This window comes from Thermobia domestica, chromosome 8 (assembly GCF_964235325.1).
Source record: "Thermobia domestica chromosome 8, izTheDome1.hap1.1, whole genome shotgun sequence".
NCBI lineage: Eukaryota > Metazoa > Arthropoda > Insecta > Zygentoma > Lepismatidae > Thermobia > Thermobia domestica.
Window position 1 is genome coordinate 162,106,842 of NC_137461.1, and position 22,906 is coordinate 162,129,747.

A 22,906-nucleotide genomic window follows, 5' to 3' on the forward strand; every position below is an offset into this window, starting at 1 on the left:
TCCTAAGTCACGTACGGATTCGTCGTAGCGTTAATGGGTAACGGTAATATATATATATATCTATATCTATCTATCTATATATATATATATATATATATATATATATATATATATATATATATATATATATATAGTGAAATTGGCTAGCGAAGCTATCCCAAGCGACGCTATCTTTCAAAATTTTTCAAAATAAATACTAATTGTTTGTAAGTGTATCAAACAAAGTATTCTAAGAGCAGTCAGAACATCGGAATATTTTGTCCATATTATTTAATGTTTTATCCTGGTATTTCACCCCATCAAAATTCTGTTTTATATTAATTAATTCTTTTCGTATAAGCAGACAACACTGGACTACACGTGGGTTACTGCCTACCCATAGCAGACGGTTATGACACAAACATCTCTTATTTCATGTATTTTGATAATAATATAGCATGACATCTCTTTTTCAGTATGTAACAAATTAAAATGAGATTAAAGGAGCATATATACCTGTGTATGTATTTGATAATATTATTCGTTTGTTTGTATTTTGTTTGTTTTGTGATGTAAACACTGGTTTGTTGTAGCAACCGCCAGACAGTCAGGTTTTAGAAAAGTCGCTACCAGGCGGCACCACCGATCACGGGAAGGTCAATGTACGCGGGATAAAAACAAATTGAATCCAAGATGTTTTTTCTTTCTTTTGGCATTCTTAATCTATGGAATTTTGATATTGTTGTTTTGAGAAGTCAGAAATTTATCCTAGCGTACGTATGTAAGGGTATTTCATGTTGTCATCGTGTCTATTAATTTTAATCGTTAAATATTCAAAACTGTCATTGTTTGTTTTGGGTAAGAAAGAAAACGCGCTCGATACATCAGAAAAGCCGGAACGGAGGAGCGAATCTCCAAAAAGTACCGTTACTTGTGGATAAAGAAAACTATCCAGCGCCAAACAGGGAGAGAGTTGATAGTTAAGCGGAACCAACGGCACATGGTCTCAGTGTTTGATGGCCAATAACATATAGAGTATTTAAGCTCTACTGGTTGGAGTGCAGTGTAGTACTGTGTTTTAGATATATATCATGAAATATTACCAACAGAAGTAAAACTACCTGATAATAATACTAGCTTCGTATCAAGTGGCCATTCTGTGTGAAATAGTGAATAAAAAAAATATGTTGAAGTGACAGTGTGATATCGTAAAAAAAAAACAATAATATATTCAGTGTTGTTGAACTACCAACTACATGTTAGATTATAAATTGTTACCAGAAACTCAATGCAGCATGATTCACTCGAAGTAAAAAAAAAGAACTGTTATTACTGAACATCTTATCCATGAGATCTACGTTGATCAGTACACAGTGCGGTGATGCAGAGGGAGAAATTGATATTACCAAAGGAACAGTGAGGATTGGACTATTGACTGGAATTACCACCACTATCGAATATTTTATTATGTGTGTTGTGCGGTGAAGAGTGATGGATTCTCGTTTTATATCCGAAATAAAGTGTTAAACAAAAGAACCCCAGACACATGTGATATATATATATAGCGTCAAGTTACAGAATATAAACTGTGAATTCATTAGTCTAATAGTGTTTGTTTCTGTAATTCATGGAAGTGATCACTCCTCGAAATTATAAGTGTGTGTGTGTGTGTGTGTATAGTGTGATAACTAATACTAGATATACACAAATACAAGGATGTGCTCCACTTCTATAGTTTCATTTCTTACAACATCTGTAAGGTAAGTGATCCAAGTGTTGTACTGTTGTCTGTCTTATTCTTTTGCAGGTCAGTATTCACCTTGGTCATTCTCTGCAAAACTCAGGGTCGTGAGTTCGAGGCCTAGTTAGAGGCTCTGCAAGGACCCAGATACGGGGATCTGGGATAACAATGAACCCACTTGCCATGGGTCTTGGTAGTGATAAGTGAAGCCCGACACTGGCACCTCTGAGAATTAAGCTCTACATATATGCATATTATTGAATTTACTGAAAAGAAAATTAATATGTATATATGCAAATTGTTAGTCTCGTGTGTAGTTCACAATGGCGCCCAGCGGAAAACAAGGCTTCTGCCGGAGTTTCATTTTATCTTGATGCTGTTCATTCAATTTACTCCAGTGACAGCATGAAACTGTTGTATAATACATCAATATCATACACTTTCATTAGTTCAGTGTATTATTCGTCATCAAGTGCCAGATGTATTTCAGCGGCAGTGTAATAATATTGAATAACACTGTCTGAACTACATAAATGCATACCTTGTCACTTTGAGATTTTGTAATGCATAGAAGTTGACACTACAAATACACACTGAATTTAGTGTGCTGTCCACACATAGTGGTAAAAAGGTTTTGTATTACTCACATGCTGACCAAGGTGAGACTGAGATATAAGAAAAGGGCGCATGTTTTTTTTATTTCAAAATTGATTGCCCCATATGTTCTGCTGCTGTTAGTATACTTTATGGTGATAATTATTGATATTTGTGTTGCTTTATCCTCAGTGTCATTTTGATTTGTGTATTTTGTTATATATCCCCGTGTATTAGAATAAGGGGGGAGGGAGAGTGTTCTTTCTTCTAAGTATAAACGGTGTTATGGTCATAACGAGGTCACATTCAAAGTCAATCACAATGGAAGCAGACAATTTTCTGGGACAGAATTTCAATTTAGCATTTGAAAGTGGAGACGACATCCCACCTTCAGAAAGTCAAACCACCGCAGATGGCGCCGAAGCCAGTGGCGTTAAGAATCCCGAAGTAGGCTCGAATTCAGCCGAAGGGATCTCACAGGTGGTGAGCCTCCTGGTCGAGTTTAAGAAATTTTTCGAGACTAAACTTGACGAGAATGCACGAAAAGTTGATGAAAGTAGTAGAAACATACAACTGTTAGTGGAAGAGTTCAGAAGAGAAAATAACGTAATAAACAGCCGAATAGAGGAAGTCCGTACTGCTATGGAAGCGCGAGTAGAGGATCTACAAGTTAATATTACTCAAGTAGAAGAGAGGGTAAATGCTAGTGTACGTGCCGAACTTACGAGTAAGACAGATACACTTAGAGAACAAGTTAATGAACAGCTATCCTCGTGTCAGGCTAATGTGGATGTTCAGCTAAAGCAAATGGCTACCCGCACAGAAAGCTCAATTGAAAATCTGCATCACAATATAGAAATTTCCTTTAGTAATATGCGTGAACGAATCCACCAAGAAACAGAACAAATGATTTCTGAGAGATTAGTCGCAGTTACAAATCACATTAGTCAGGCAGATTCGCAAGTAACAGAGGAAGGGGAACGGAGAGAAAGTTCTGTCGTTGGCCTGAATACCGAGATAGTACACCCGCCTTTAACTCATACTGCATCTCATACGCACTGCAGTGAGTGTGGGAGCAGTCTGCAGTTAAATGCACTTAAATCAGCCTTCCTACACAAGGACTTATCCTTACCCACATATAAAGGTTTGGAGGATGAGATACAAACTTTTAACTTTCTCACTGATCTGGACAACTATTTTGAGCTTACAGGGGTGTCAGAAGAATTAAGACTTGGGTTTCTCCCTCGCTGTTTCAAGGAAACAGCTTTACTTTGGTTTAAGATTACACACGTTAAGATAAATACGTACGAGAACTTTGTTTTTCACTTCCGGGAGGCATATTTAAACAAAGATAGGTTGGAAACCCTGAGAGCTAACGTTCTCACCACACGATTCGATCCGAAAGTACACAAACAACCTACGGATTTCATACTAATGATATTACAGCAGAACGCTGTCCTTGATCCTCCAATGAGCGAAGAAACCCTATTAAAACTCTTACCGAAACAATTGCCCAGTTGGATAAACCGAATTTTAATTGCGGCAAAACCCAAAACAACAGGGGAACTTTTAGCCCAGGTCCAAGAAATCCAAAGCACCCAAAGAGAACGGGACTATAATCCCTCTAAGAAAAACGTCATTAATTCGTTGGAAAACGATAACCGGTCACCAAAGAAAAATAACCAGGTGCAAAGTAGGCAGCGAAATAGCAACAATCAGACACCTTACAATAGAAGGCGTAACTACCAGGGAAACACTGGAGAAAACCAGGGCAGGAACAGGCGAAATGGTTACCATAGTAACCGCGGTAATTGTAATAACACCTATAGTAATAGGAATAGAAACAATCAGGGACCACAAAATCGGCAGAGTAGAGAAAGTAGTAGTGATAGAGAAGAAATACAGTTAGTAGAGGCTAGAGAAGAAAATGAATATAACAGAGACTCTACTCAGGGACCACACAATTATACAGCTGTGTCCAGTCAAGCGTCCAGCTGTCAGTGAGACAGGCCTGCGCACGCTCAAGGGACACAAACAAAAGAGAATCAAGTCGTTGCTATGGAAACGGAAGAAAAAGTACGTAGGAATTTATCATCTCGTACCCAGGGTGTGCGCCGTACAAGTGAAGATAGGGAAACTAGTGTAAAATTATTAGGAGAAACCAGTAAATGCAATTCTTCTGTAACATGTGAAAAAATTGTACAGAAGAAGCATTTTAACAAGTTAAATATAGATGAATGCAAAAATAATTATAGGCTTATCTTACGCAATGGAAAAGAAGTGGTAATTAGTAAGGAAAAAAATTTCGAGAAGCAAACTGAATGTTTGATCGCTTACTGAAAACAAATGACGAACCTGTTTTGCATAATAATAATATCACATTACCAGAGATTAGTATCAAGGTTTTCGGCATTGAAACTACAGTTCTTTTGGATAGTGGGGCGTCGGTGTCAGCGGCGGGCGAAAGTTTTTTTGACAGTGCAAACTGTACTCGTGAGACACGCCCACCATTTTTGAAAGCCAACAATATCAAGATAACTTCAGCATTTGGAAAGAAAGCTGCTAAAATTATAGGTCAGACTATGTTAACACTTGAAATTGAAGGGGCAGTATATAACACTAGCAATTATTATTGCAGGTTTAAATCGAAACATAATTTTGGGGTCTCAATTTTTCGTTGAATGTGGTGCCATTTTGAATTACGAAACAGGTATAATTAGTTTCAATAGGCCTCAAAAGAGACAAGTATCATTCAGAACCACGGCAATAGAAGAAAATGATTTGGCAGTTAGAGCCTTAGTGGAAGAGTTTACTGGCAACACTGGTTTTGAAGGGGCAGTTTGTGTTCATCCCTCGCTCTCCGATGACGTCACAGATGCTGACAACGGAATTGCAGCGCGCGCACATGAAGAGGAGCTACAGATGAGCGTCCTAGTGCAAAGGCCACTAAAGGAGCCTGGGGCAATTCGCCATTTAAATCAATTGCCCGTTATTCGCAGCAAAAGAGAATGGGAGATGGTAAGAACCGTTGCCACCAAGGAAGAAATCGTTGCCCATGTAAACAACTATACAGAGATGACAACTGAGCAGAGAGCAGCGTTATCAGAGGTACTGTTGAAACACCAGAAGATTTTTGATGATAAACCAGGCACAATGAAGAATTATGTTCATAAAATAGAGTTATCTGACTATACCCCTATCAAAAGTAAAATGTTTCCGTATCCGTTGAAATATAGAGATCAGGTGTCAAGTGAGATTGCTAGATGGGAAGCGTGGAATATTGTAAAGAAGTGTGCGACTGAGTGGAGTAATCCTTTAATTGTCGTTCCGAAGCCACAGTCAAACGCTATACGCGTTTGTTTGGACGGCCGTAAGTTGGGCCAAGTTATGGTTGGAGAAAGGGACCAACCAGTTTCGCCTCTCAATATTCTGCAAGAGCTTAGCGGCAAACAATGGTTTACAAAATTAGATTTAACTGAATTCTTTGTACAGGTGGAAGTACATAAGGACCACCAGAAATGTTTGGATTTCTTACATGAAGGGATTTCATATTGCTTTGTTAAACTTCCGTTCGGTTTGAAAACAAGTCTCTCATCATGTATACGTGCACTAGATCAACTCTTGGGTCGCGAGGTGGAAGATTTCTGTCGGAACTACGTTGATGACGTAATTCTGTCGAGTTTCAGCTTTGAAGAACATTTAGTGCACATTGATAAAGTTCTTACTTTATTCGAAAAGGGTGGATTGACGTTACGGCTCAAGAAATGTGAGTTTGCGCAACCTTCTATAAAGATTTTAGGGTATGAACTATCGAGAGATGGGATAGGGAAGGACCCAGAAAAAGTAAAGCGTATTCTTGAGCTACGACCACCAAAGAACGTAAAGCAATTGAGATCTATGATTGGATTTCTGAATTTCTATAGATGTTTCGCACATAAGTATGCGGAAATACTACAGCCCTTATTTCAGCTGTTACGTAAAAATGTGAAATTCAAGTGGACAAGTGAGCATCAACAAGCATTGGAATGTATTCAGGAAGTATTCCAGAATGAAGTTGTATTAAAGAAACCTCTGCCAGACAAGCAGTATATCCTTGAGGTTGATGCCAGTCAAGTAGGATCTTCTGCTCTTCTCTATCAATTAGACGAGAAGAATGACATAAGAACCATAGGAATCACTTCACGCACTTTTAATGAAGCACAGAGAAGATTCACTACGACTGAACGTGAATTCGCTGCATTGGTAGATGGGGTATCGAAATTCAAACATTACCTAGTAGGAAACAAGTTCAAGATTAGATCTGACCACCAATCTCTGAAATTTATTTTGATGTGTCGATTGACAAATAACCGCATTTCGAGGTGGGTTTTAGCTTTGTCGATGTTTGATTTTGAATTTCAGTACGTCAAGTCACAAGAGAACTTAGCAGATTATATGTCAAGATACCCATCTAAAGCCAATGTTGACACAGTGGTGGATGATACTCCAATACTCCACGAAACAATAGCATCATTAACTGAAGAAGTACCTTGCGAACTTCGAAAATTAATTGCTATATTACCAGAAATGCAATCATGTGATCCTTTTTATGGTAAAATCAAAGAAGAAATTCAATCTGGTGCAGAAAATAACATTGTAAAAGGTAAATATCATGCGTACCAGACTTTACATGGTAAACTTTGTAAAAAGGATAATACAGGTGTGAGAATATGTATTCCTGAGGTACTTGTAAATGGAATATTAGAATATTACCATGACCAGAGGGGACATTTCTCAGCAAGCAAACTATACCCTATGTTAGTAGAATACTTTGTATGACCTAAGATGAAAAGAAAAATTAGACAATACTGTAAAAGTTGCATTGTGTGTCAAAAGGCAAATAACCCCCAATGCTACAGATCAGAACCAATGCAATCAGTTGTACCAGAGAGCCAAGGGAAGTGGATCTGCGTAGATTTTCTCGGGCCACTCGTAAGGGGAGTAGGTGGAATGCAGTATGTGTTTGTTGTATTAGATGCATTCTCTAAGTTAGTAGGATTGTATCCATGTTGCAAGGCAACAACAGATATAGCGTTGAAGAAATTAAAGGATTTCTTACGCTTGTGTCCGAATGCTGAGAGAGTAATATCTGACAGAGCTTCACAGTTCTCCTCGAGCAAATGGAAAAAAGAAATGAGGGAGCTAAATCTGAAGCATATAATGAGTACGCCATATTACCCACAAGGAGAGATGGCAGAGGTTGCTGTGAAATCAACCGTAAGGCTTTTGCGAAAATATTGTCATGAGAAACAGAAAGCCTGGCCCAGATATATACATCACATAGAAAGATGTATAAACATGACAAAACATCTCAGTACTAAACTGTCACCATATGAGGTCCATTTAGGAGTATCTCCTTCAAAAGAAATTGCGAAGTTGTTTCAAGTACCTGAAATGGAAAAGAGCCATGCCACAGAGTATTATGTTGATATTGCACAAGTAAATTTGAAGAAAACAGCAAAGAAGCGAAAAGAATACTTTGATAGAACACATAAGTTAGTGACCTACAATGTTAATGACTTAGTTCTGGTTCGCTGCTTCCCAAAGTCTGACGCTTTAGCAGGATTGACTAAAAAACTCTTCTTATTGTACTGGGGTCCATTTAAGATAAGCAAGAAAGAAAGCGAGAACGTTTATATCTTAGAGGATCCTCGGACAGGGAAAATTCTAGGAAAGAGGAATGCGTATTTACTGAAACCTTATTACAGCAGAGAGTAAAAAAAAGATGAAAGAACAAACTCGTAAGAGTTAACTGTAAATTACGTATCATTCTTTGTATGCATATTTGTGTCTATCATAGCAAATATTGTATGTTATTTTGATTTATCGTATGTATACGATACCAAAATATACAAAGGGGGGAATAATGTAGAAGGATAGTTGCACCTCTCCTTATTTCCATGTCATTAAATATTCATTAATTTACATATAACTAATTTTATAATATCTCATTTTCTGTTTATTGTATTAATTATATCCATGAATATTTAGCTTTAGAAAATTTGAAATTAGAGTATATTCAAAGTGTGTTCAGTATATTTAGTATATCTTATTTACTAGTCTTTGGTTAAATAAAAAAATATCAAATGTTATTTTAATATTAAATATGGTTTAGAAGACTCTTAGAAGTCTCAAAAACAGTGCAGTTCCTTTTTTTTTAACTCACAAAGATACAAAGACTTGAGGAAATATTAGCTACACGGCTGCGGACACAGATGTCTATTGTAGCAATGTTTCATACTTCATAGTACAGTAAAGCCTAAAATTCAAGTGAAATTCAAGTGAAATACAATAGCTGTGAAATTCATACGATCCTTCCTAAGTCACGTACGGATTCGTCGTAGCGTTAATGGGTAACAGTAATATATATATATATATATATATATATATATATATATATATATATATATATATATATAGAGTGAAATTGGCTAGCGAAGCTATCCCAAGCGACGCTATCTTTCAAAATTTTTCAAAATAAATACTAATTGTTTGTAAGTGTATCAAACAAAGTATTCTAAGAGCAGTCAGAACATCGGAATATTTTGTCCATATTATTTAATGTTTTATTCCGGTATTTCACCCCATCAAAATTCTGTTTTATATTAATTAATTCTTTTCGTATAAGCAGACAACACTGGACTACACGTGGGTTACTGCCTACCCATAGCAGACGGTTATGACACAAACATCTCTTATTTCATGTATTTTGATAATAATATAGCATGACATCTCTTTTTCAGTATGTAACAAATTAAAATGAGGTTAAAGGAGCATATATACCTGTGTATGTATTTGATAATATTATTCGTTTGTTTGTATTTTGTTTGTTTTGTGATGTAAACACTGGTTTGTTGTAGCAACCGCCAGACAGTCAGGTTTTAGAAAAGTCGCTACCAGGCGGCACCACCGATCACGGGAAGGTCAATGTACGCGGGATAAAAACAAATTGAATCCAAGATGTTTTTTCTTTCTTTTGGCATTCTTAATCTATGGAATTTTGATATTGTTGTTTTGAGAAGTCAGAAATTTATCCTAGCGTACGTATGTAAGGGTATTTCATGTTGTCATCGTGTCTATTAATTTTAATCGTTAAATATTCATAACTGTCATTGTTTGTTTTGGGTAAGAAAGAAAACGCGCTCGATACATCAGTAAAGCCGGAACGGAGGAGCGAATCTCCAAAAAGTACCGTTACTTGTGGATAAAGAAAACTATCCAGCGCCAAACAGGGAGAGAGTTGATAGTTAAGCGGAACCAACGGCACATGGTCTCAGTGTTTGATGGCCAATAACATATAGAGTATTTAAGCTCTACTGGTTGGAGTGCAGTGTAGTACTGTGTTTTAGATATATATCATGAAATATTACCAACAGAAGTAAAACTACCTGATAATAATACTAGCTTCGTATCAAGTGGCCATTCTGTGTGAAATAGTGAATAAAAAAAATATGTTGAAGTGACAGTGTGATATCGTAAAAAAAAAACAATAATATATTCAGTGTTGTTGAACTACCAACTACATGTTAGATTATAAATTGTTACCAGAAACTCAATGCAGCATCATTCACTCGAAGTAAAAAAAAAAAGAACTGTTATTACTGAACATCTTATCCATGAGATCTACGTTGATCAGTACACAGTGCGGTGATGCAGAGGGAGAAATTGATATTACCAAAAGAACAGTGAGGATTGGACTATCGACTGGAATTACCACCACTATCGAATATTTTATTATGTGTGTTGTGCTGTGAAGAGTGATGGATTCTCGTTTTATATCCGAAATAAAGTGTTAAACAAAAGAACCCCAGACACATGTGATATATATATATAGCGTCAAGTTACAGAATATAAACTGTGAATTCATTAGTCTAATAGTGTTTGTTTCTGTAATTCATGGAAGTGATCACTCCTCGAAATTATAAGTGTGTGTGTGTGTGTGTGTGTATAGTGTGATAACTAATACTAGATATACACAAATACAAGGATGTGCTCCACTTCTATACTTTTCATTTCTTACAACATCTGTAAGGTAAGTGATCCAAGTGTTGTACTGTTGTCTGTCTTGTTCTTTTGCAGGTCAGTATTCACCTTGGTCATTCTCTGCAAAACTCAGGGTCGTGAGTTCGAGGCCTAGTTAGAGGCTCTGCAGGGACCCAGATACGGGGATCTGGGATAACAATGAACCCACTTGCCATGGGTCTTGGTAGTGATAAGTGAAGCCCCACACTGGCACCTCTGAGAATGAAGCTCTACATATATGCATATTATTGAATTTACTGAAAAGAAAATTAATATGTATATATGCAAATTGTTAGAGTCTCGTGTGTAGTTCACACCCTAAAGGCCAAAAGGGATGCAAATCTCTGAGAGAGAGGTACAAAAAACTTTCTCATGATAAATTCTAGGAGAAAGTTCGAAGAATTGCTTTTGACAGGTGCTTTCTTGTTTTTCGGGGACAGAAAATTTTATCGGCTAAGAAATTACAGTATATAACATTGCAAATTTGCAAGTGCATTTATTTACAATGCAATTTGAGGTCATAAAGAAATTGAAGACTTTGGGGCAAACAACCTGTCAAGTCCAAAAAGTGAAAGTATAAAGGAGATAGCTTCACAAGGGTTTCTCTTCATCCGATTTTCTTCAAACTTGGCACACATATACTAGACCGAAAATAAATGCATACGTTTTTTTTTGTTTCTTTCAGAGAACCGGTTGAGGGGGTAAAGGGTCCTTTTTCAAAAAAGGGTCCCCTTGATTTAAAAGGACCACATTAAAGAAACGAAACTCTGCCGACGTAAAGATGAGTTCAAAGTACAAAATACTGGTTTTGTCGTTTTTGAGAGAAAAGTTTTGCAGAGGCAATGCTCCTTCGAAATGACAAAGGACCCCGCACAATCTTTACGGAAATTGGATTTCGGTGGAATTGCTTGAAACCGATGATGTTGTAGATATGATGTTCCCAAAAACCTAGCAGAAAGAGACTATTAGGTGGACGAAAGAAGATGTTCTAAACAATGTAAAGCAGGATCTTTGAAGGATGGTTGATAACAAATATAGCACATTGACTTTTCGCAGGTTAAAATCTAATGGAAAAGTCTGTTTCTGCCACGAAGGGCCTTTGAACTCTCTAAGCTAAAACGTTCGTTATTTTTGTATAATTGAACAAACTCATATTTATCATTATTCTTTGTTTCTTACACAATAATCAACTCTTCTTACAACATTAGACTATCCTGCACGCCATAACCATCTCTCTCGTACAAGTTAATTACTGCAAATGATTATTCCTATTAATGGAGACCGATAATCTTTCTAAGACAATAAAAAGTAATTTTCCCTCTCTTTTGCAAGAGAGGCTCAGCAAACAAACATTATTATTGGAACACTATTATCAGTGTATTAAACGAGAAGTATTTTTAAATCATTTCAGATTCATTTGTTATCATCTTAATGCTCTGATAATTTACCCATACATATTGTACTTGGTTTTGGATTTTATATTATTATGAAAATATATATAATTTCCAATAGTGTGAAGATTGGAGGAGGAGTCAGACAAGGATATAGTATGTCTCCCAATTGTTCAACATTTATAGTGAATGGTTAATGAAGGAAGCATTAACGGGAATTGGTGATTTCAAGATTAGAGGGCAGATATTAACACAATCAGGCATGGAGGTGATACTGTTATTGTAGCTAGAATCGAAGAAGGGCTACAGGAGATGATTGACAAAGTAGTTGACACTGGGAACTATATGGAATGAAAATCAACATCGAAGAATCGAAAGTAATGAGAATATCATGTGGAAATTCGCCCTTACAGATCAGAGTAGAACAAAAAATACTTGAAGAAGTTGACCATTTCAAATATCTGGGAAGTTTTTGACTAAAGACGCGTACTACACCAGCGATATCAGGGCGAGAATTGCAATAGCCAAAGAAACATTCAACAAGAAAAGATCACCCTTAACTAGCAGCCTTAATATTGGAATAAGGAAGAAATTGGTCAAGTGCTATATATGGAGCACTGGACTTCATGGTTCAGAGAATTGGACATTACGAAAGTTAGAGAAGAAATATTTAAAGAGTTTCGATATGTGATGTTGGAGGAAGATAAAATGGACAGGAAGAGTTACAAACGAAGACGTTTTAAGGGACGCTTCTAGCCACCATCCTTCGTAGAAAGGCCAATTGGATTGGACACATATTGCGAAGAAATTGTCTTCTTCATACCGCCATAGAAGGAAAGGTGAAAGGAAAGCGAGGAGTAGGTGGAAGAAGAACACAACTGATCGATGACTTGAAAATCAGAAGAAAATATTGGAAGTTGAAAGAGGAAGCTGAAAATCGAGAAAAGTGGAACAAATATTTCCAGGCCCAAACTGAAAATTAAGAAGGAGAAAAAAACTCATTAGTCCCAAGACCTGCCAATAGGCTAATAATAATAATAATAATAATAATAATAATAATAATAATAATAATAATAATAATAATAATAATAATAATAATAATAATAATAATAATAAACTTATTGTATCAATATGTAAATACCCATTCAATTACCAACCCTGCAATCCCTCGCCATTCCAACGTTATGTTATGTCACAACCCCGACTGCCATAAAGAAGGAAAATAAACAATTCAACTGTTCAATAAAATTTCCATTATAATAACACATGTCACTTTTCTAATACAGGTAAATATTAGTTTAACCCTTTAGGAATTAACTCTTAATTGTTTTAACCGTTTTAGGATTTTTCGTCGTCTTTGACTGCTTATTTAGGTTCTATAACAGGTATTTAAGCCGTCTTTTTTTATTAGTCAAGTCATGGATGTACTAAAGGACACCCCAGATGCGTTTCGGAACCGAATGGTCAGCTTGGCATCGCCAAGTGGGTGCGGAGGGGTGTGGCTTTTTATTTTTTCTTAAGGCAAATTTCAAAAAATGTTCATGCCTTTAATTTTCACGATTTCAGATTGAAACTTTGCATACAAATTGTGTTTAAGTTCGGGTATCTCTAATTTTTTTCTGAGATTCGTACGTGAAACCGGGGCGTTCCCGAGAGGCGCAAGTGTTCCGAGGGAGTGATTTTTCAGAAAAAATTCCGGTTTTCCCGATTTTTCCGGTTCGGGTATATGATACGGACATGTGAATGGTATCGTTGGAAAGGGCTCGTTATACTGAAGAAAATAACGTTAGAACTATGACTCTAGGCCAAATAGTAATGACGCAGTAAATTTTTATTTTAGACTCTCTCTCTCTCTCTCTATATATATATATATATATATATATATATATATATATATATATATATATATATATATATATATATATATATATATATATATATATATATATATATATATATATATATGTGTGTGTGTGTGTGTGTGTGTGTGTATGTGAAAAACAGAATCTAAATTCAGAATTTCAACAATTTTTCCACCCTTTGTTTTCAAGATACAAGATTGAAATTTTGCACACGTATAATGTACACTCATGTCCAAAATGATTGTCGCATAACTATAACTGTCTTGTTGTGGGAATATAATTTGATAATGATTTTGCAGGGTACTTTTAATACTGATATTATGTGTATAATCGGGAAATGAATATTTGTGGTAAATTTCATAGGAAAAGAATTATAAAAACGAAAATTAGAATGAGTAAAACAAAATGTTGCTAAATGGACAAGAAAGTTTTATTTTCGTTTTATTGTTCTTATCTGCTGCTCTTTTGATATGAAATTTGCCACGTACGTCTTTGTCGATTATACACACACTAACATTATAAGAAATACCGGGCGAATTCGTTATTAAATTATATTCTTACAACATATTTATAGACATGCGACAATCATTTTGGACATGACTGTACATAACAGCATATTTTAAAAAAATCCAGATCCCTACGTCAACCCAGGCCTGGGACAGCGAGACAAAGTATTTTGGTGGGATTTTCAAAAAAACTTCTGGGTTCTTCCCTAATTTTCCGGTTCAGATGTGTGATGCGGGTAAGCGAGTGATACCGTTGGAAAGAGCTCGTTATACGGAAGAAAATGGCGTTAAAACCATGACTCTAGGTCAAACAGGAGTGACGCAGTACATTTTTCAATTATATATATATATATATATATATATATATATATATATATATATATATATATATATATATATATATATATATAAGGGACATATGAAACCCGGTCACTAGTGTAAAGTAACGGTAACGATTGTATTAACTCAAAATGCAGTTGTACACAGAACACATACACATGTAGTGGTACACCGTACACATACTCAAAAATAGTCGCCAAAACTGTTGGCACATTTATCCCATTGCCGGTCAATTCCATCCTTGAAGAAGCTAGTAGGCTGCTGTTGGATCCAGACCTGGACCCAGTCACACATTTCGCCGTCTGTTGGGAATCAATGTCCGCGAATAGCTTGTTTTAGAGGTCCAAACACATGAAAATCACACCGTGAAAGGCGGGACTGTACGGTGGATGTTCCAGAGTTTCCCACCGAAACTGCTGCAATGTCATCTTCACCACATTCGCCATGTGTGGGCGGGCGTTATCATGCAGGAGGATAATGCCATTAGACAACATGCCTGGGCGTTTCGACTTCATGGCTCGTCTAAGGTTCTGTAAAGTGCCTTGATAACGCTGGGCATTGATGGTGGTACCCCGTTCCAGGAACTCGACAAGCAGTGGGCCATTGTGGTCAAAAAAGGACATCATGACCTTAGCAGAACTGTTATGTACGGCCTTTGGTTTCGTTGGAGGTGGTGAAGTCGCATGTTTCCACTGCTTGCTCTGACGCTTGCTTTCCGGCTCAAAATAGTGACATCATGTTTCGTCCCCTGTGACAATACGCGACAGAAAGCCGTATTCCTCCTCATGATAACGTTGCAGATGACTCAAAGACAGCGCCATTCGAGTATTGCGCTGTTCGGCGGTCAGTTGGTGGGGAACCCACTGCGCACAAATTTTTCGAAAGTTCAAGTGTTGATGCATTATGGTGTGGGCGGTGCCCACTCTAATACCCAGTAACCGATGGATCTCGTCCACGGTGATTCTGCGGTTGTCCAAGACTAAAGCATTCACTTCTGCAATCCTTTCCGGTGTGATGACATGATGAGCCTCTCCAGGCCGAGCATCGTCTTTCACCATTCAACAACACTTGCACGACTCAGACTGTATTCACTGTACACAGCTTTCAACTGTCGATACATGACACGGCCTCCAACTCCGCCAAAAATAATCACTCCTCATTGTTCCTGCTTACTCACCTGCATGTTCGGTAGTGGACGATAACTTGTGTGACCCCCTTCTCTTCGGCGTGATACCACACTGGCTCTATGCAACGTCAAGCGATGCGCACGCGTCAGTCTCTTTACCAATCGATGGCCACAATACCCGCAGTTACATGGTGCCACCTTACATGTAAGGCAAAGTTAGACGCACTGACCAGGTTTCATTTGAATGTTCCATATATATATATATATATATATATATATATATATATATATATATATATATATATATATATATATATATATGGAACATTCAAATGAAACATGGTCAGTGCGTCTAACTTTGCCTTACATGTAAGGTGGCACCACAGGGGTCGACAAAAAAATCTAAAAACACTTCATACAGAACACGTAAGTTTGCCCCTCCAGTGTACAACACGTGTTGCGGTTGCCGATCTTTTTTGCTTTCAGTGTGTCATTTGGACCTTCCTCTTCCGTCAGCAGTAACCAATTCACCTGTGAGTGTCGTGGTGTGAAAGTGGTGCGGTAAAATGGGCGAATTGACAAACTTCCAAAGAGGATGATCGTTGGTGCCCGTCTGGTTGGAGCTTCAGTGGCAACAGTGGCGAACATTGTGGGGGTATCGAAAGGCACTGTGTCCAATGTCACGAGGGCTTACACAATTCATGGGCAAACGACGTCTGCAAAACACAACAGTGGTCGAAAGACAATCCTGTCAGATAGGAACCGCAGGACATTAAAACGGATTGTAGCAGCTAAAAAGAAGACCACTGCAATGAAAATTACGTCTGAACTCGATTCCGGCCTTTCAGACTTCGGTTTCATCGAAAACAGTGCAACGGGAACTTCATAAAATGAAAATTCATGGCAGGGCCGCTATTGCCAAACCCCTGGTCACAGCAGTAAATGCGAAGAGACGTATCCAGTGGTGCAAGGACAACAAGGCGTGGACTCATGAGCAGTGGAAACACGTAATGTGGTCCGCTGAATCGATCTTCACCTTGTTTCCAACAACCGGTCGTGTTTACGTATGGAGAACACCGTCGCAAGCCTATGATACAGACTGTCTGCTTCCAACTGTAAAGCATGAGAGTGGTCCTGTTGCAGTATGAGCAATGATATCGTGGTTTTCTGCAGGTCCCATCATAGCCCTGCATGGAATATGGAATGCGAAGGCGTATGAGGCCATTTTGGGGGACCAGGTTCTACCCATGACCCAAATATTGTTTCCTAATAGTGATGGCATTTACCAAGATGATTTGGCACCCTGTCACACTGCAAAAACGGTGAAATCATGGTTTGAGGACCATGACCAGGAGCTATCACACCTCCTCTGGTTCCCACAATCACCAGATCTGAACATCATTGAGCCATTGTGGCCTGAGTTAGAAAAGCGTGTTCGGTCTCATTACCCTCCACCAGCATCCCTTAAGGAACTGGAGCATGTTTTGGAGGAACAATGGTACAAAATTCCACACACCATGATTCAGGAGCTGTATCCGTCCATTCCACGTCGGATGCAAGCTGTTTTGGACGCAAAAGAAGGCCCCACACCATACTAGGTATGATTTTCACACTTTTGCAAACGTTTTAGATTTTTTGTCCAACCCCTGTATTTTTTTGGTATCATTTCACATAAGGTAGTTATGTGATTTTATAGAAGACATAGATATTTTATAGGTATGTTATACTTGTATGATTAAATAAGAGTTACAGATGCTCCATCACTGCATATTTAGTGTTTCGATCACCTAGTTAATAACATAGAATGGCAGAAGTGACATTCTAATACACCGAAACTTGTGACGTCATCATCAATACACACACACACACACACATATATATATATATATATATATATATATATATATATATATATATATATATATATATATATATATATGAAAAATGAGTACCTTCAGAGATTCAAAAAATTCTCACGACCCCAGTTTTCAAAATATGAAAATGGAGTTTTGCACACGTATTGTGTACATAACAACGTATTTGTTCTGAATAAAATCAGATCCCTACGTGAACCCAGGCCCTGGCAGAGAGGCACAAAAATTTCGATTTTTTTTCGAAAAATCTGTTTTTGTTTTCAATTTTTTCGTTTCTGGTGTGTAATACGGACAAGCAAGTGTTACCGTTGGAAAGTATGCTTTATCCTGAGAGAAACGAGGCATTAACCATGATCCTACGATAAGTAGTAAGGAAGCAGTAGCTATTTGAGTGAAAGTCTAAAATTTACCTCAAAAAGTGGAAATCCTAAAAGGGTTAAAATACGTAGTGTTATTATGAAAGTTTAATTTAATATTTAGACATATTTAGATACACTCTATACCTCCGTGTGCGGGGGCTGATGAAAAAAGACGGAACACCAATATTCACCCGTACTTGAGCGTGGTGGTGGGGGGGGAACTTCTTTTTTTTATCAGGTTATGTGAAACATATAGTTCTCCCACTTGAAATTTTCGAGTTCAAATGGAGGAATGGACCACCAGGTCAAGGGTCTTACCTGCCTTGCTTGCAAAATAAAACAATTATGTTAATCTAATCTTCTATTGCTTTTGTTTTACAAAACCTTCGTTAACACATAATTTCAAGCACTGTGGGATAAACACTTGATACAGGAAATGTATTTTGCATTACCAACTCCAACAGAGACTAAACTAAGCAATAATATTACTTAAACGTTTCTTTGCATGTGTTAAGCTTTTGTTTAAAATATCAGTCTATATTTTGATTTGAAATTTTTAAATTTAGATGGATTCCTAAGCCATTGGAATCCCGGGACCAAAGGCGCCGATTTCTCGTAAATTTGGGGGGCCCATTCAGATGCAGAAAGAAGCATATATGAGGATTTTAAGGCAAATTGCGTTCAAATTATGCCCAATATTGTAAATTTACAAATACAATGAGGGGGACCACATGAGCTTTTGGGGGTGCCCGGGCCCCCTCGGCCCCCCAGAATCGGCGCAATTGCCCGGGACCCACTTTTAGTATTTTGAAAGGTAGAACATTTTAATCAATCCATTTCGTCGTTTGAGCGAATTCCCTATCGCTTTTACCCAAACATGTACTTGGTTCGAATGTGTTGTTCAACAGCAAATGTATAGAGCTCCAGGAATCCTACCTGGAATCAAATCAATCCATGTTAAATCCTTTCTGTGCCTATCATAAACGTTTGCATGACGTACTACTCGTCTAGTGTTCTCATTTGAAATTTTTTAGTTCATGTAAGTCCCTAAGCCATATCCCTCCCTGCTCGCAAGATAGGAGATTTGGCTTGATATATTGGCGCACAAACGTAGTTTCTACTGTTGTTCTTAGACGTGAAATCTGTTTGCAACACTCAAGTTGAATTAGTCTCTATTAAAAATTGGAATCGAATTTGTTGCAAATTGTGTTATCAATAAAACTGAACTTAAATTACTTAATTGATATTAGGCAGTTTGGGTATGTAAGTTACGATGACTCACAAGGGAGGGTCACGCAGTGGCTCCGCTGAGATCCGAACGAGACAATTGGGTGTCCCGACAAAACGTACCAGCGACAAAACGTACCACTTGAATTTTCGCGACAAAACTTACCACTTTTGACGACCTGTCATAAATGACAACCTATCATGGATTAATTAAAGCATTTCTGATATTTATTCCACGACAAAACGTACCACTTATATAAATTACAACCTGTCTTGGACTAATTAAAACATTTCGGATATTTAATCCGCGACAAAACGTACCACTTCAAGCTTTTTTTTTCCAGCGTGTTCACAGATAATTCTCCAGATCGAACAAACTTCTCTTAAAGGTTCTGTACGTGACAAACGTAACATTAAACACGTTTATCAGCGAGTAAGAGAACACGAGTCTTCCAAAATACATTAGACCAATGTGGGTGCTTACCAACGGCGGATCTGTTTAAGGGGCACACGGTCACGTGCCCTGCCATTCATGATCTAAATAGAACTGCAATTATTAAATCAGTACTAATACATTAACAGAAGCTTTTTTTTCTTTCTTTTGTATTGTTGGATTTGTTCCGCCACAGCCGTGTTTGCTAGTGAAGAAGGCTGTGGTTATGCGCTCTCGTAGGATAGACGAAACTTGGCAACACAGCCACGGTTGATTTTTGGCTGCGGACTTACATCTCTATGCTTTGACAGTAGCCCTATTATCAGAGGTAGCAGGGGATGTTATGACTATGTCCATTGAAAATGGGCACAGTAATGTTGAGACCTGACGCATGAGGCGCTGTGCTCTGTCTTATGGGACATACAGCGGTAAGAAGGTCGCGACAAAGAAACTCAGCTCTGTACAGAGGTGAACGGAAGGAGGGGGAAGGAGGAAGGAGGGTCAAGCCAATTTCAGAATTTCGGGGTGGTAAAGTTTTATGCTTGGCCTTTCCGGGTGTAGTGAATGACATATTAAGTGTTGCCACCATGGTGCAGTTAATTTACAATACATTGACCTAAAATTTACACACATAAGTTACCAATCGGAATCTGCAATCGTATTTTCAAATAGTGAGCTACACTTTACGTATATAATGTTTCTCAGAAAAGTAATTAAGAAACCACCATAATTGAAGGAAATTGACATATAGTAGTTGAAACAAATTGTTGTTGAAAACAAATAAATAATTCGTTACCCAATAACAATCAGGGGCGTTTTTACACATGGGCCAACATGGGTCATGGCCTGGGACGGCGAGTTTTCTGAGACCATTTTTTTTTAATACCAGCTTTGGAAATTTCAGGTATTTATTTATTATGCATAGTTATGGTGATATGACAGGATTATTGCATTTGTAAATATATATGTATGTATAGAATAGAATAAAAACATTCTTGTGGAATTCCATGAATAAGGAAAGGTTGAACGCACTGGCCATACTATCAATAGACAACATGGTAAATGCCATTCCGGACTTCAATAAGCGTGTGATAGAGGAGTATTCTACAGCCAAAAATAGAAGACTGGAACTAATATACAAAAAATAAAGGTAAACTTTGCTTTGTTTGGCTTTTAATGTTATCCTAGTATGTAGCAGTAGATTATTTCAGATTATGGTGGGGGGACGGGAGACAAGACTATCCACCGACATAATTAAAATTTTTAATTTGTATTTTACTATTGTAGATTATTAATTATATATATATATATATATATATATATATATATATATATATATATATATATAACGCCCTAGTATGTAGGCATTTTGGATGTGCCCCACCACTTTTAAATTCCACGAGCCGCCACTGGTGCTTACATATCTAACAAAAGAGAACACAATGTTAAGAAACTACTTCCTCATGAACAGGTAAAACAACGGCAGTATAAGGCTGAGAAGAACAGACAGGTAATGTATCGAGTTGTCAAAGTGTAGAAACTCATTGGTAAAAGAGGGCTCATTTACAGAGGAAATGTAGCAGCCTATAAATTGAAAGACGCAGCTACAAATCATGGAAACTTTTTGGGTATTATTCCCTTCTTAAGCAAATTTGATCTTCCGCTTAAAAGTAATTTAGATAAGGTCATCGAAAAGAGTCATATACGAGGAAGTAAGCAGGATAGTGGTCGCATAACTTTTACTAAACACGGTGAATTATGTTTTGAATGCTATCAGCACATTTATCAGAGAAGATATTTCTAAAAAAGTCTCTCAAGCTTCAATATTTTCTGTTCTATTAGACACTACTCAAGATATAGTAGTTTCAGGCCAGTGCTCTGTTGTTTTACGGTATGTTGTTAAAATGGTTGTTAAACAAAGTATTGCTGTCATTGTAAAATGCCTACCACAGGCCAGTGTCTCTGTGGTTTACTGCTGGAAATTCTGCAGAAGTTGAACCTTGATATTAAGAAGTGTATTTGAAATTCAACCGATGGCTCAAGTAACATGCAAGGACAATATTCGTATTTTTTCAATTCACCTATGATCAGTTACACGTGTGATTCAGTTGATTTTGAGTTTAACCGCCCTTTTAGCAGCGAGGCTATAGAAACGGGACATACTGATTTACGGGAAATCCGAAGCACATGAGCTCCCGCCGGGAATCGAACCCAGGTCTCCCACGACAAAAGCGCATACGCTAACCGCTTAACTACTAAGAAACTCAGTTACACGTGTGGTGTTACGCTCATATACTCAATCATGTCATATGTGATCTGACAAAAAATTGCATGGATTCTGTGTCATTGTTCTGCTGAATGACTGTGCGATATTTATGCGTGAGTCTTATCAGCGAATGTACACCTTGTCTCAAAAAGGTTGAGCGCATTCTTTATTGATGCTTTGAGGCAAAAATTTTCAAAGTCCAACTTCGGGTATCTTCGGGAAATAGTAAACCAGGTTCGAACCTCCAAGCCAGCCTTTGCAATCGGGAAAAAGTTTGCAGATGTGTTTTTCTTCTTTTAAATATAATAAGACTTGTTATCAAGTGTTGAAAAAAAGCAACATTGATTGAAATACTTAATGACACAATATTTCGAAACTTTGTATTAATGTCAGCTCATGTTTGTTTGTCATTTAGCTCTCCATACGTAATGGAACATTTAGATATGTAAACGAATCTTTCCATATGTAAAAGAATGCTCAAAGTTAAGACATAGAATATAATTATCACCTGAGTACTAAAATAAAAGTCAAAGTAGAACAAAAACAGCGTTTCTAGTGGGTATGAATGTCATAATTTTCTTGAGAACCGTTATACATCGCTAAAAGTACCTTAGCAGAAGTCCTTGTGTTAGCTCACTGGTAAGCTGTCGGGTTTCAAATCATAAGGTTGTGAGTTCGAATCCTATCTGGGTCAATGCTCTTTTAAAAATTATATTTTCCGCAATGCATGAAAAATTATATAAAATAATGACCTTAAATACATCAGTTGTATATATATAACATAATCATTGCAGAATGTAGTAATTATTATGTTTAAAATATAACATCTGAAATAGGTAGGTGTTCACAGTAGGTCTGTATTATATATATGAGAATGTTAAATACAAGTTAAGAAACTCGTTCACTAACAATAAATAAATCATTTAGTGTATTTATTTGCAGCTATTTGTCGTATAGAGGGTAATTCTCGACATTCATAATACAGCATGTCATTTATGTTCTTGAAAACTTATTCGATGCATAAACCGAGGGTTTAAACAGAGAATCCAAAGTCGCAACGCTCGCAAGAAATTCATGAACCCCAAAGGTCACGTGAGCAGACTGGAATTGTCCTTAAGAAGCACGCCACAGCAGAAAGTCTTTACATA